General features: G+C 46.2%; 1 protein-coding gene across 3 annotated transcripts in view; it reads right to left on the reverse strand.

Annotated features, from left to right (window-relative positions):
* Positions 1–14,382, reverse strand: part of LOC150061289 (uncharacterized) — a 52,882-nt gene that overhangs the window by 1,093 nt on the left and 37,407 nt on the right. Inside the window, exons 1-3 of one of the 3 annotated variants that reach the window (XM_090334162.1) lie at positions 9,099–9,260; positions 4,736–4,866; positions 2,016–2,097 (exon numbers count right to left, since the gene is read on the reverse strand). The gene's annotated coding sequence lies outside the window, so the exon portion shown is untranslated. Of the gene's footprint in view, positions 1–2,015; positions 2,098–4,735; positions 4,867–7,358; positions 7,395–9,098; positions 9,261–14,382 lie in introns of those variants that run through there. The other 2 variants (XM_090334165.1, XM_090334164.1) reach the window with 2 other exon arrangements.

Below are 14,382 nucleotides of genomic sequence, written 5' to 3' on the forward strand. Positions count from 1 at the left end.
GTGTGGGAGGGACCGAGAATTATGAAGATTAAAGAACATCTTTGAAGGCGAAGGGATTTTCTGAACCAATTTGCAAGGCTAATTTGAAGCATAAAGGTCAAGAAAATATTCCCAAACCTGGCTAGAGAACAAACGTGAAATTCCTTTGTTGAGGGAAGATTTTACATAAGCCTCAAGCTGCAATGTGGGTTACTTGAGCCCCTCACCCTGGGCCCCTGCCCTCCCCCCCCACCCATCCCCCCACTCCTCTGCCCTGCACGCTTCTTGAAGGCAGAGTACAAGATGCAAAGATCATGATAATGGGTACAGGACTACTGGAAAAAAAAACCTCAGAGTTTGGCACTGGAGGTGCACACCTGTCATTCTAGTTACACAGGAGGCTGAGATTGGAGGATCACAGTTTAAAGTCAGCCCAGGTAGACAAATCCATAACTCTGGTCTCCAGTAAAAACTAGAAATGGAAATGTGACTCATGTGGTAGAACGCCAGCCTGCAGTGTCCAGGCTGAGTTCAAGCCTCAGTACCAGTACTCATACAAATCAGGAAGAGATTAGTAGTTCAAGGGTTCCACCTGTCACGTATTTTAAGAGCCTCAAAAACTGAACTGAATGAAAATTGGGAGAAACCATTATATTCTAGGTTGGGCAGAACAATCACTATGTCGTGTTAGACTTACATGTACATTTCTTCATGTAAAAGTCTGTCTTATGTAGTCAAATTTTTTTCTTTTGATATAGGCAGAAAAACTCTAGAATAAAATACTATGAAATATATGAAATATTTCTATGCTAACCTCAAGAGATAACAGTCACAAAGCTTTTTTTTTTTTTTTTGGTCAGCCTTGGAGCTTGAACTCTGGGCCTAGGTGCTGTTCCTGAGCTCTTCAGCTCAAGGATACTGCCCTATCCCTTGAGCCATAGCACAACTTCCGGTTTTCTAGTGGTTACTTGGGCAAATGTGTCTCGCAGACTTTAGTGCCTAGGCTGGCTTTGAACTGCAATCCTCAGATCTCAGCCTCCTGAGTAGCTAGGATCATAGGCATGAGCCACTGTGCCTGGTAACATAAAACTATTTTGATCTTAATTACATTTAGTAGTATATTTTTAATTTTTTTAACCTACCACCTTACCCTTTTTCTGTTGTTTGATTTTTTTTTTAATGGTTTAGATGCTATTGTAGACTACCGTTATCCAATTTGAAATGTAATGCACTGTCCTTGAGCTTTCTCAAGTCTAGCACTCTACACTTGAGCCACAGCACCTCTTCTGGCTTTTTTTTTTTTTTTTGCCAGTCCTGGGGCTTGAACACAGGGCCTGAGCACTGTCTTTGGACTTTATTTTGCTCAAGGCTAACACTCTGCTAGCCTTGGTAACGGGAATCGAACCCAGGGCTTCATGCATGCTAGGCGAGCACTCTACCACTAGGCCAAACTCCCAGCCAATTTCTGGCTTTTTCTATGTATGTAGTATCAAGGAATTGAACCTAGGGCTTCATGCATGCTAGGCAAGCATTCTAGTACTAGGGCATTGCACTTAGGGGTTCTTGCTCTTGCTTGGCTTTTTCACTCAAGGCTGGTGCTCTACTACTTCAGCCACAACTCTGCTTTCAAATTTTTGCTGGTTAACTGGGGATAAGAGTCTTATGGACTTTCCTAGTCAGGCTGGCTTTGAATTTTAATCTTCAGATCTCAGCCTCCTGAGTAGCTACGATTACTGGTGTGAACCACTGGCACCTGGCTCATAAACCATTCTGTAACTTCTCACTGAACTTTAGGAATCACTGGTACTGTAGCAGTTATGACAAATGGATCTGATCCCACTTGTGAGGAGAACTGAACATTCAACTCAGGGAAAGAAATGAAGGATGGTGGTTACAGAGGCTAGATCATGGGAAGGAACTGTGGATTATATGAAGACACACATGAAACTGTTCCTCAACATTACCATTTGTTTGTTTGTGCCAGTACAGCCTAAGACCACATCCAAAGCCAGGCATCAGGTGTCAAGTGTACTCACCCAAACCCCAAGGGTCACGACACTGCAGTGTTCATCCTGGAGGACAGGCGTCCAGAAACCCTCTGCTCAAAGGTGATTGTCACTACAAGTGGACAAAGAATAGTGGGAACCCAGTTCCCAGGGGATTTAAAAACAAAACTCCAACAATATCCATTCATCACTGAGTATCTTAGCAATGCACGTTTCCTATGCATTCCATAATACTAGATTCAGAGGAGGCTGTTACTTGCCATGGAAACCAAACCAATTCTGGGCTACAAAAGAGAAAATATAAGATGGGCAGAGATTTTCAGGTCCCGGTGGCTTCCTTCTTCTCCTTCCTAATTGTACATTTTATTTTCAGAGGCTGAAGAAATATTAAGTGCAAATAAAATCAATTTTCCTCCTTTTGAAGTTTCTGAGCATTTAGAAGGGGAAAACAAAACACCTTCCATTTTTTTGTGTCTGCTCATTTCTTACTTGTATAGACAATGGCACAAAAAAGTAAAGCTTAACAGACAGACTCCACATATGTTTTGGAATTTACCAAATGAAGACCCCTCAGTTTCTCCTTCTTGCAACTGCTACTGTACCAGAAATCCCCAAACCAGAAACTTTACAGGAAACTGAGGCTGAACAACTCTGTCCTAGCTAGGTAATTTCCTCTTATTTAGTGCCTACTATATGCAGAGTCCTGTGTTCAACTGAATGAGATTAAGTTTTTAAAAAATCAGTTACTGACCAGGCACTGACAGGTGTTTCAAGCCTAAAATCCTAGATTCTCAGGAGGCTGAGATCTGAGGATCAGGGTTTGAAGCCAGCATGGATATGGACATATATATATATATATATATATATATATATATATATATATATGTGTGTGTGTGTGTGTGTATATATATGTATATATATATATATATATGATTTCTATTTCTAACTAGCAAAAAAACAGAAGTGGAGGTATAGCTCAAATGCTAGAACACCAGCCTTGAGTAAAAAGTAAGCTAAGCAAGAACACAAGGCCCTGAGTTGAAACCTCAGTTACCAGCATTAAAAAAAATATATATATATATATCAGTTACTGGTCAAGCAGAATTATTTTCAACATATGATAATGAGCCACCCTCTCTGCCAGAATTTATAGTTTTGGAATTTCAAGGAAGAACTAAGTTCCACTTTATCTTATGGCCCAATATTTAGGAAATCTCTTCACAAAGACTATATATAAAGTTGGCATCAAGTTTTAAGTAATTTCAGACACATATCTGACCAGACTCAGAATCACCTCTAAAATTCCGGTCATGAATATCTGAAGGATGTTTTTCCACCTCCCTGCTCTATAAAGTCAAGTTTATTACAACCATGTCATGTTTAACAAATTTCATTTCTATGCTATGACCACTACTCCTTAAAAGGCATAGCATCAGACTTAGAATGTGGAACTAAAAGTTTAGCCTCTGAATTCCATTCCTAGCTCTTTCTTAACTTCTGGCACGCCAACTGCTTAAAAGCTAGTTCTCTGAGAACACAGAGGAGACCCTATCTTTCCCCAACAAGTGGGAAAAAAATAAACCAACAATGAAGGATGTAACAGACGTGTATAGAAAACCCCAGCCACCCCAAAATACTCATGCGTTTTATTTCTCTACTGATAAAAATACATCTACAATTCTTCAATCACTAACAATCACTCAGGAAGCAAACATGAATTTGTATCAAGCTAAAGAATGATGACCAACATTCTAACATTCAAAAACAAATTTCAAAGCTGGGTGCTTGTAGCTCATAGCTTTAATCCTAACTACTCAAGAGGCTGAGATCTGAAGACCATGGTTCAAAACCAGCCTGGACAAACCAATCTGAGAGATTCCTAATTCCAGTCAACCAGTAGCAAAAAAAAAAAAAAAGAAGAAAAAAAAAAAGCTGGAAATGAAGGTGTAGTTCGAGCAGTAGAATGCCAGCCTTGAGTGAAAAAGCCAAGCGAAGAGCACAAGGGCCCCGAGTTCTAGACCCAGTATAGGCACAAAAACAAAAAACTCACAGATTAAAAAACCATTTCAAATAATGGCTACTCAAGGCCTTATTTCAGCAACATAGGTGTCTGTTCTCTGCGAAATTTTCCTTGATTGCCAATTCTCCCTTCTGTGTCCTTCTTGGCCACTAACACTATTATTCATAGCACTATTAAAATACTGTGAAACTGTCGACTGTTCCATGTACACTGCTCCCCGAGGTTAGTCATTTATCTTCTCATTACCCGACACTCACTGGAAACTCAGTAAGTGCTGGTGGGTCCTTGTAATGACCTTGGTGCCATGTACTGCTGTCCTTACCCTGCATGCACACCAGTGAAAGGTGACAGGATACTTACAAGTTTATTTCCCACCTCCTTGCCTCCTCCTCAGCCTTCTGAGGAAACAATGGACAAGTTCTACACAAGGAAAAGCAAGAGACTAGATGTATGTGTGTGTGTGTAGAGCTCACGTTCCTGCTTATTTCTCTGAAGGCTGACGCTCTACCACTTGAGCAACACCTTGATTTCTGGGTTTGGGGTGCTTAATTGGAAATAAGAATCTCTAGGGGTCAGCTTCCACCTCTGAAGAGCTCGAATTACAGGTGCTAGCCACAGGTGCCTATATTGGTAGTTTTAACTGACAGGAAGCTCTTTAGATACAGAAACAAATTCCCAACCTATTTAGACTGAATCGCAGAAGTTATGGGTTTATTACCAAGACCTTTACCTTTCAGGATGTCCAATTTGCTCTATCTTCTACATGAGGATACAGAAGAGCTTTCTAAAAACAATCCCAGCCACACAGAAGGGAATGTTTTGGTCAAAGTGGAGTGACACCGGCCAGCTTCACATTCAGGCCTAGAAGGACAAAAAGTGGGAAAGTTTATACCTAAGTTTACTCTGACTCTGAAAGAAACTACCCATCCCCCATGTTCTGTGGCCAGAGCAATATTTGAAAGAAGAAAAAAAAAATAAGAAACCAATCAGGTCAAAAATAAGGAAGGCAAAGCTGCTAAAACTCAAAACACAGCTGAAAGTTATGGACATCTTAGCTTAAATCTACCCAACTGCACACTACTCCAGCTAATGGGAATCTGTAGGGCAAAAATCTACAAGATACAACAATCTCTTTTTTTTTGGGGGGGGGGCAGTTGTAGGGCTTGAACTCTGGACCTGGGCTGTCTGTCCCTAAGCTCTTCAGCTCAAGGCTAGCGCTCTACGCCTAGAGCTATACTAGTACCACTTCTGGTCTTCTGGTGGTGAGATAAAAGTCTCACTGGTTTTTGTGTCTGGCTGGCTTTGAACTGCCATCCTCAGATCTCAGCCTCCTCCTGAGTAGCTAGGATTGCAGGTGTGAGCAACCGGTGCCTAGCTCTTTTATTTTTTGCCAGTCCTGGGCTTAGGTTCAGGGGCCAAGCAGTGTCCTTGGATTTTCTCAAAGCTAGAGCTCTACCACTCGAGCCACAGCACCACTTTTGACTTTTTTATGTGTATGTGGTACCCGGGTCTTCGTGCATATAAAGCAAGCACTCTACCATTAGGCCAAACATCCAGCCCTCTTTTAAAACAAACAAACAAACAGATCATTTGTATGAATCCCAGACTGGTCTTAAGACTTTCAATCCTCCTCAGTTTCCTGAATGCTGTGATTACAAGCATGAATCACCCAGCCAAGATGAAGTCTGACTTCAATTATTAAACTTTTTCTATAATCAAGAATGGCCACCACAGGTGTACTTTTGTTTTAAGTCTTCTCTGTGCCCCTGTTCTTAGAATAGAGAAAATATTGAATACCACAATCTAAAAGGCAAGTGTCCATACATAATTTTTATTTCAAAAGGTAGTTAGGGCAGGTGTTGGTGGCTCACACTTGTAATCCTAGTTACCCAAGAGGCTGAGATATGAGGATCATGGTTTGAAGCCATCCCAGGGAGAAAGTTTCTAAGATTCTTATCTCTATTTACATTAACCAGCAAAAAGCTGAGAGTGGAGGTATGGCTTCATGGTAAAATCACCAGCTTTGAGCAAAATGAGCTAAGAACGAGTACATTGTCCTAAGTTCAAGCCCCAGTACTTGCACAGTGACAAACAAAAATCAGTTGGTACAGGGGGGAAAAAATAAACTAGTCTAGAGTCAGACTTGTTAGCCTGGGATTGGCTGGCTGCAAGGAGTCTGTACATAGACTCTTCTTAGACAGGTGGTTGTGACCTTGCTAGAAAAAACTTGGAACTTCACTTTCACATGTCTTGAGGTTAAAGTGATTAGCCTTCAACTGCGGATGTAGTTTTAACAACAAATAACAATACTAGCAATCCTATCCAACAAAACCACAGTACATGTTCAGGTCACATCAAATGTTGAGGGCACCCAGTATAACATGTACACTCATTGCTACAGTACTGGCCGGTGCCAGTGCTCACACCTGTAACCGTAGCTGCTCAGCCTGATGCTGAGATGTGAGGATGACAATTCAAAGCCAGCCTGGATAGGAAAGTCCATGCCTCAAGAATCTCCAATTAATCACCAGACTGCTGAAAGTGGAACTGTGGCTCAAGTGGAAGAGCACTTAAGTGGAAAACATCGTGGGCCCTGAGTTCAAGCTGCAGTAGCAGCACAAAATAAGTTGGGGAGTTGAGAACTTCTGGTCTAATGCAAATGAAGTTTTTATAGAACCTACCATCATATTGTCTTAAGACACCTAGAAGAAGAGTAAGTCATTCTTCCCATGATTTCACAGCTGAAGATTAAGCTACCAGGAGCTGGGGAACACCTTCAACTCTAGACATATGGCATCTAGGTTAGCGCTGAACACCCATTTTCCCGTTTGTCGACCTCGACCTCCATTTACATCTGTGCAATTGCCAATTAATGTCCCACCACTAAATGGAAACCCACCACTATGTGGAAATAGGAACTATCTTTCAAAATTAAGCCAGACATAGCAGCTCACATCTATAGTCCTAGTTATTCAGAGGCTGAGATCTAAGGATCATAGTTCAAAGCCAGCCTGGGCAGGAAAAGCCTGCGAGAGTCTTACCTTCAATGAACCAGCAAAAATGACAAATTTGGAACTGTAGCTCAAATGGTAGACTGCCAGCCAGCCTTAAGCAAGAAAGCTAAGGTAGAGTACAATACACCCTTGAGTTCAAACCCCAGGACCAACACATACAAACAGATGAATTTTAAAATATATAAAACTAAAAATCCCAAAGAACAAGAATGGCTTATAAAATGCTTTAAAAAAATCAAATATGTTGCCATAGTTGTTATAAACACTAGAGGGGAAAAAAAAAGTTTGAGCACCTCTGAGATAGACTACAGAGTCCAAGTATCGGCAGACAAGCATTACCTTGCTGTGATGAATGGAGTCATGGGTCACTAGAGCAGGTAACATCACTGGCAGTTCATATTTGGAGGACTGGAGATGATATGAGAGATTTGTTCAAAGTCACATGAGCGCAAATCATGAAATGGGATAACAAACCTGGGGGGGAGGGGGCCTGCTAAAGACAAGCCTCAAGAGAATTTTCTGCTCAGGCCAGCTTTGAACTGTGATCTCAGATTTCAGTTTCCTGAGTAGCTAGGATTACAGGTGTCAGTCACTAGCACCAGGCTGTTTTCTTTTCCTTTTGACAGTTGTGGGGTTTGAACTCTGAACCTGTGCACTGTCCCCAAATTCTTTTGCTCAAGCTGGCACTCTACCACTCTGAGCCACAGCTCCACTTCCTGCTTTTGAGTGGTTAATTGGAGATGAAAGTCTCACAGGGACTTTTCTACAGGGACTGGCTTCGAACCACGATCTTCAGATCCCAGCCTCCTGAGTAGTTAGGATTACAGGCATGAGTCACCAGTGCTCAGCTGTCTATTTTATTTCTTATTCTTACTACTTGCTAATCATGATTCTTCACTTGGACTCTCCATACAAAGGCCCACATTTCTGCCCTCCAAGACAAACATTTAATTCCTCAATTAAGTGACCCTCTTATCACTGACCCACATGGAACTTTCTCGGTGTGAAACTTAAACTCAGGGCCTCACTCTCTTGACTTTTTCTGCTCAAAGCTGGTGCTCTATTCCTTGAGCCACAGCTCCTCTTTTTGCTGATGAACTGAAGATAAGAGTTGCATGGACTTTCCCGCTCGGGCTGGCTTCCAAAAAGTGATCCTGAGATCTCAGCCTCCAGAGCATCGAGGAGGGCAGGTGTGAGCCCCTGGTGTCTGCCTCCGATACGTAACTTGTTATGTGGCCATTCCATTCGCCTTCCTAGGGAAGCCCCTGCCCATTTGCCTGGACCAAGGCCTTGACTTGTGTCAATTCGTTTCCACCCTGGAGACCATCTTCACTGAGAAGTTTCTGATCATTTCTCCACCTTGTCTAGGAACTTTATTAAGTTACCCCAAGTGGATTCCAATGTAACCCCCTCTTCCTCAGCCTGGGAGGGCAGACCCGGGCAACCTCTTCACACCTGGTCCCCTGCAGGTACGGCCCCAGGCCAGGCCCTCGCAGGCCTCGCACCTCACCGCGGCCCTGCTGCAGGCAGCTCTCCTTCGGTTCGCCCCGGCTCCTCCATCAGGCTCGCCCCACACGGGCCCGTGACATCTTAAGTCTCGGCAACTTTCAGAGGCCAAAGCCCAGGGCTCCACCTAGCAAGCCACGGGTGTGCTCCCCGACCCTCCGGTGACCCGGCGCCCCGCGACCTCCGCCCGCCACCCTTCAACAAGTCACCGGCCTGCCAAGTCTCCTCTACTCCCCGCTCCTCCGGGGAGCCCGCAGACCCCCACAAACTCAGCCTCCGTCCTCTGGTGCGGCTCGAGGGCTGGCTCCTCCGACGCCCGCGCTCCCCAGACCCCGGAGCGGACCCCCTTGGAAGGCCGGCTCAGGACACCCTCTCCAGCACCCCGAGAGAAGCCGGGCCCGAAAGGCGCCCCGCCCCCCGGACCCCTCGGGCCCACCGCCCCGGCCCCGACTCCCCAGGTCCGCCCCGCCCCCGGAGGCAGCGGCCCCGGCCCCACGGCAGCTCCCGGCACGCGGACACGGCCCCCGCCCGCCGCCCCCTCCCCTCCCCTCCCCCTCCCCAGGTGCCGCTCACCGAGGCGGGCTGGGGGAGGGCCCGGCGCGGGGCCGCGCGGGGGGCCTCGGTCCGGGCGGCTCTCAGCCCCGGGGGGCCGCGGCCCGGGCCAGCGGCAGCGGCGGCGCAGCGTCTCCCCCCGGCGGCGGCGGCGCCGTCCCACTCCCGCAGGCACACATAGGCTCCATTGTCCGCCGGCGCCTCCCCCTTTCCGGCTCCCCCCGGCCCCGCCCCTTCTCCCTCCCCTTCCCCTCCCCGCGGCCCTCCCCCAGACGCACCGCGCCACGAAAGGTACCGCCGGCCCCGCCTGGGACGCCCGGGAGGACGGCTCCTCCCCCGGCCCCTCCGTCCCGCCCTCCCCGCCGCCGGGAAGGGACCGCCCCTCCGGGGAATGTCGGCGGTCCCCCCTCCCGGAATGCGCGCGGTGGTACCAACCCTACCCCCCCCCACCGCCCCCGGCGTCCCCCGCCTTCCCGCCCAGGCCACGCCCCTCTCCCCGCCCCGCGCGCGGCCACGCCTTCTGACCACGCCCACTGAGGTTTTACTACGGGGCCGCCCCGCCGGCTCCACCTCCGGTTTGCATGGCCACGCCCCTTCGCGTCACCCTGCCGGAGGCGGCGCCGGCCTCCCACCTTAAAGAGCCAGAGCCGCCGTCTTTCTCGAGGGGAAGGACTTCCCTAAAGGGGCCCGCGGGCTGGGGGCGCGGCTCGGAGCTGCTCTGCACGGCCCTCCCCGGCGCACACCCAGCGGACTCCCGCCGGAGGGGACCGCCGGAGGGACCGGAGAGGACGGAGGAGGGGGAAGGGCGGGGTAGAACTTGGCCATCTTTGACAGCAGCGGGCGGGGAGCTGCTGGGGACCCGGCGACTCCCGCACTCCAGCGGGTGGCCCCGAGCCGGGCCTGGTCCTCCGTCCTCGGGGCCACCCGCACCCCGAGGGCGCCCCGCGCCTGGACCCCCCCGGCAGCTCTCGGCCCGACCCGCTTCCTCTCCTCCACGGGTTCCGGCACCCCGACGCCCCAGACACAGCAGCCCCAGAACCCGGACGCGCGGTCTGCACCCTGGGCCCCGCAGTCCCGGCCCGCGGGCCCCGCTCCGCCCGGCGGAGGGGTCCGCAGAGGCCCCCTCTGGTGGCTTCACAGCCACGGTCTTCCTCCCCAGAAGGCTGAGGGCCCGTGGGTCTGCACCGGGCCCTGGAAGTGAGACTGGAAGCCCATCGGGTCGCACTTTTCCACGGACTGCGGCTTGGTGGACGCGTGTGCGGGGTCGGAGCTGAGACCCCGGGCCGCGGCGGCACACCCGCCGGGCCGCCGCTCCCCCGCCCCACCGGTGCTGCGGGGTCTCCCTCTCACGCCCGGGAAACCGCCCTGCCCCAGGGGAGCAGGCCTGCTAGACGAAGACACATTTCCTCCCCAGAGATGGATAGAAAGCAGCACAGCCCAGCAAGCTACATAGCTGTCAGGGTGTCCTGCCAGGTATAGACGTCAACCACCTGTGCCCAGTGAAACCTTCTTCATGAAATGGTGCTTTTGTAAAGAATGGTACAAGAGAACCCTAAATGAGAAAGCAAAGTTGCTTCCCTTCCAAACCACTTAAAACTCTTGACTGGCATATTTCTATACTATGACTCTTTGCTTACATCCTGTGAAAAAGTATAGCCAGATGTCTCCTTGTCTTCTCTGTGATTGAACACATGGAGGGGGGGGGGAAGGAAATACCATTTATAGTTAGAATAAACAATATAAATCTCAAGGCAATTGAAGAATTCCAAATGGGGATAATTAAAATAAGGTGTGGGTTTGGGGTTAACTTTTGGCTTTAGAATATTATATAGCCAAGAACCTCTGTAAAAGAAGGCAAGTGTAGAAGACAAATACAGCCAAACAAAGAATATGCAAGACATCTTTGGACCTGTATGTACCTATGAAAAGGTCATGATGAAACCTATTGAAAATAATAATGGGAGAAAGATTTTTAATCCTATGTTACACAAGAGGTTGAGCTCTCAGAATCATGGTTCAAAGCCAGTCCAGGCTGGAAAGTCTGTCCAATTAACCACCAAAAACGTAGAAATAGAGCTCAAGGAATGGTAAGAGTGCCAGCCTTGAGCAAAAAGATATTTGTAAGGGGAGCATGGGAAGAGAGAGGGACAGAAAGTAGTAGTGGAGATAAATACAAACAAACCATTTTATGCATGTATGTGCAATCATATATGGGAAGAGAAAAGAATTTGGAATTACTAATGTAGGTGAAAAGTAGAGTTTATCTACAACAGTAAATAGCCTTCAGCTGGAGTATGGGTTACTTCTGCTTAACAAACTCAAAAAAAAGAAAGAAAGAAAGAAAAAACCCATTATGACAATTATACACAAATTTTTTGTTAAAGTCCTAATCATTTTTTTTGCTAGGTTCTCATACAACTGTGTTTCAAAGCTCAATTGTCCCCTGAACCAGAAGAAAAATGCAAACAAATATTAAATACACAGCACTAGGAATAAAAGCAATATCACAAATTAAAGCATGCCAAATATAAAATCAGAATTCTAAAGGTTAGAATCTCCATAGTAATTTTAGCTTAGCAACACAACACATGGATGAGAAAGGCATTTTTAAATATTATTTGTTCTACTAAATAGTTTACATTCATTAGAATATTTATCCTCTGAATTTTCTAGCTCCCATGAGTCTCCATCTCACTAGTTTAGTGTTTAAGGTCTGAACACATAATATATGCAGACACACTAATGGATGATGGCAAAACCATTCTTAAAAGCATCCTATAAGTGAAAGCTTCCACGTTTCTACTGCTCTAGAATCTCTAGGATCTGTGTTCTTCAATTACTGTTTGCTATTATTGGTTGTGGACTGTTACTGTGTTTTTTTTTTTTCTGCATGCTTCATTTTCAAGTTAAAGGAACAGGAGGTTTTGTTAAACATACCCAAATTAAAATGGTGAAGCCAGGTGCAGGTAGCTTGTACATATCATCCTTAGCTAAGAAAATATAGTTCAAGTCGGGCGCCAGTGGCTCATGCCTGTAATCCTAGCTACTCAGGAGTTAAGATCTGAGGATTGAGGTTCAAAGCCAGCCAGAGCAGGAATGTTTTAGAGACACTTGTTATCAACTCACCTGCAAAAAGCTGCAAGTGGAGGTGTGGCTCAAGTAGTAGAGTACTAGCCTTGAGTGAAAAAAAATAAAAACAAAAACAAAAACCAGGGACAGCACATGGGCCTTGAGTTCAAGCCCCAGGACTGGTGTGCACGTGCATCTGCGTGTGTGTCCACACATCAATTTTTAGATGAGGTCTCATTGCTAAGTTGCTGTGTCTTTTCGGCTCAGAGCTTCAGGGTAATCCTGACTTTATTCTTCCTGGTCTAATGAATCTCCTTGGTTAGTAGAATCCACAAATCACTCCTATATATTGTTATTGCTTTCAAAGTGAGGATGCTTACCTCTGTGATTCCTGCCTCTAGCCTCTGCCTGTCAGCTGTCACTTCTACACGCTCTTTCCTCAGGGACCTTCTCACACACAGCTCCTGCCATAAGGTGCACACTAATGATTCAAGCCATATTGGGTAGATGAGTGCCCATCTATGCTGAGATCCTAACATTATGTGATACTAGACTGCTTTGTTTTGTTTTTGCCAGTCCTGGGGCTTAAACTCAGGGCTGGGCACTGTCCTCTAGAATTTTTTTTTTTTAATTCAAGCTTTACAATCATTTGAACCTGGGTTTAAACACTGGAGTTTCTTTTCCTTTTCCTTCCTTCCTTCCTTCCTTTCTCTTTTTGTCAGTTGTAGGGCTTGAACTCTGTGGGCCTCCGTGCTGTCCCTGAGCTCTTCAGCTCTACCATTTGAGCCACAACACTACTTCTATTTAACTGGAAATAAGAGTCTCATGGACTTTTCTGCTGTCTTTAAACCATGATCCTCAGATCTCAGCCTTCTGAGTAGCTAGGATTACAGGCATGAGCCACTAGCACCCGACTTGAACTATATTTTCTTAGCTAAGTAGCTTCAGGTAATAGACAAAACAAAGCTAAACCATATATTTTTCTTTCTCATGCATTTCAGCAGCACTTGTTTCTATCATTAGTTCTAAAACACACCCTAAACTGATGTGTTTACACCTCACTCTTATAATCTTGACTCCTTAGGAGGCTGAGATATGAGTATTGAAACTGGAAGAAGGCTGGGGCAGGAAAGTCCTTGAGACTCTTATCTCCTGTTAACCACCAAAAAGCCAAAAGTGAAGGTGTGGCTCAAGCAGTAGAGCACCACCCTTGAGTGAAAAAGTTAAGCAAGAGTCCTGAGTTCAAGCTTCAGTACTGGCACAACTTTCTTTTCTAAAGTTTACTAAGTACCCTGTGTGTGCCAGGTGCAAGGTACTGAAGATTGTAAAGTATACAAGGAAGTATAAGACGTTCCCTCATGTTGGGATCTGGAATCTCTCTAGTTAGGAATACTGACAAGTAAATATCTATAATTAATTATATTAAGTGTTGTGATACAGATAAATAAACACCAGGTGTTAGGGACATATGGAAGAGAGGTATCTATACAGACAGGAAAGCATTCTTCAAGAATGTGTAGGAGTAGGCTAGGCAAAGGACTTTGAAATGTATGAAGGCTCAGCTGGGTGACAACATATATAAATAACCACTAGGCAAGAGAGAGGGTAATAAATAAATGGGGAAAAGTAAAAATGGTGCAAAGAAGATGAGAGGAGATACATTATTTTAAGAGAGAGGCATGCACTACCCTGCTTCATGGGGGAGAAGGGATCGAAGTTTGCTCTTCAGCTTCCCCAGAACAAGTATAAGGGAAAACTTACCAGATATTATATATAAAACATTGTAAGGGTAAAACTAGCAGTCATTTCTATGTGTGTGTATGGGGGGAGCTCTGGTTAGAGCACCTGCTTTTGTTGTCATTTTTTTTTTTTTTTTTTGCCAGTCCTGGCCCTTGAACTCAGGGCCTAGGCACTGTTCGTGGACATTTTTTGCTCAAGGCTAGCACACTGCCATTTGAGTCACAGGGCAACCCCTAACCCTTTCAGTGTATGTAGTACCAGGGAATCAAACCCAGGGCTTTGTGCATCCTAGGTGAACACGCTAACATTAGGCCACACTCCCAGTCCTGTCTTTTAGCCTTTTAAGCTCAACTCTGGTGCTCTACAATGTGAGCCACTGCTCTACATCCATTTTTTTTTTTGCCAATTAATTGTACATAAGAGTCTTTTGGACTTATCTGCCAGGCTGGCTTCAAACCAAGATCCTTAGATCTCAGCCTCCTGCATAGTTGGAATT

The sequence above is a fragment of the Megascapheus bottae genome, chromosome 6, assembly GCF_031878675.1.
Source record: "Megascapheus bottae isolate mThoBot1 chromosome 6, mThoBot2.hap1, whole genome shotgun sequence".
Taxonomy (NCBI): Eukaryota; Metazoa; Chordata; class Mammalia; order Rodentia; family Geomyidae; genus Megascapheus; species Megascapheus bottae.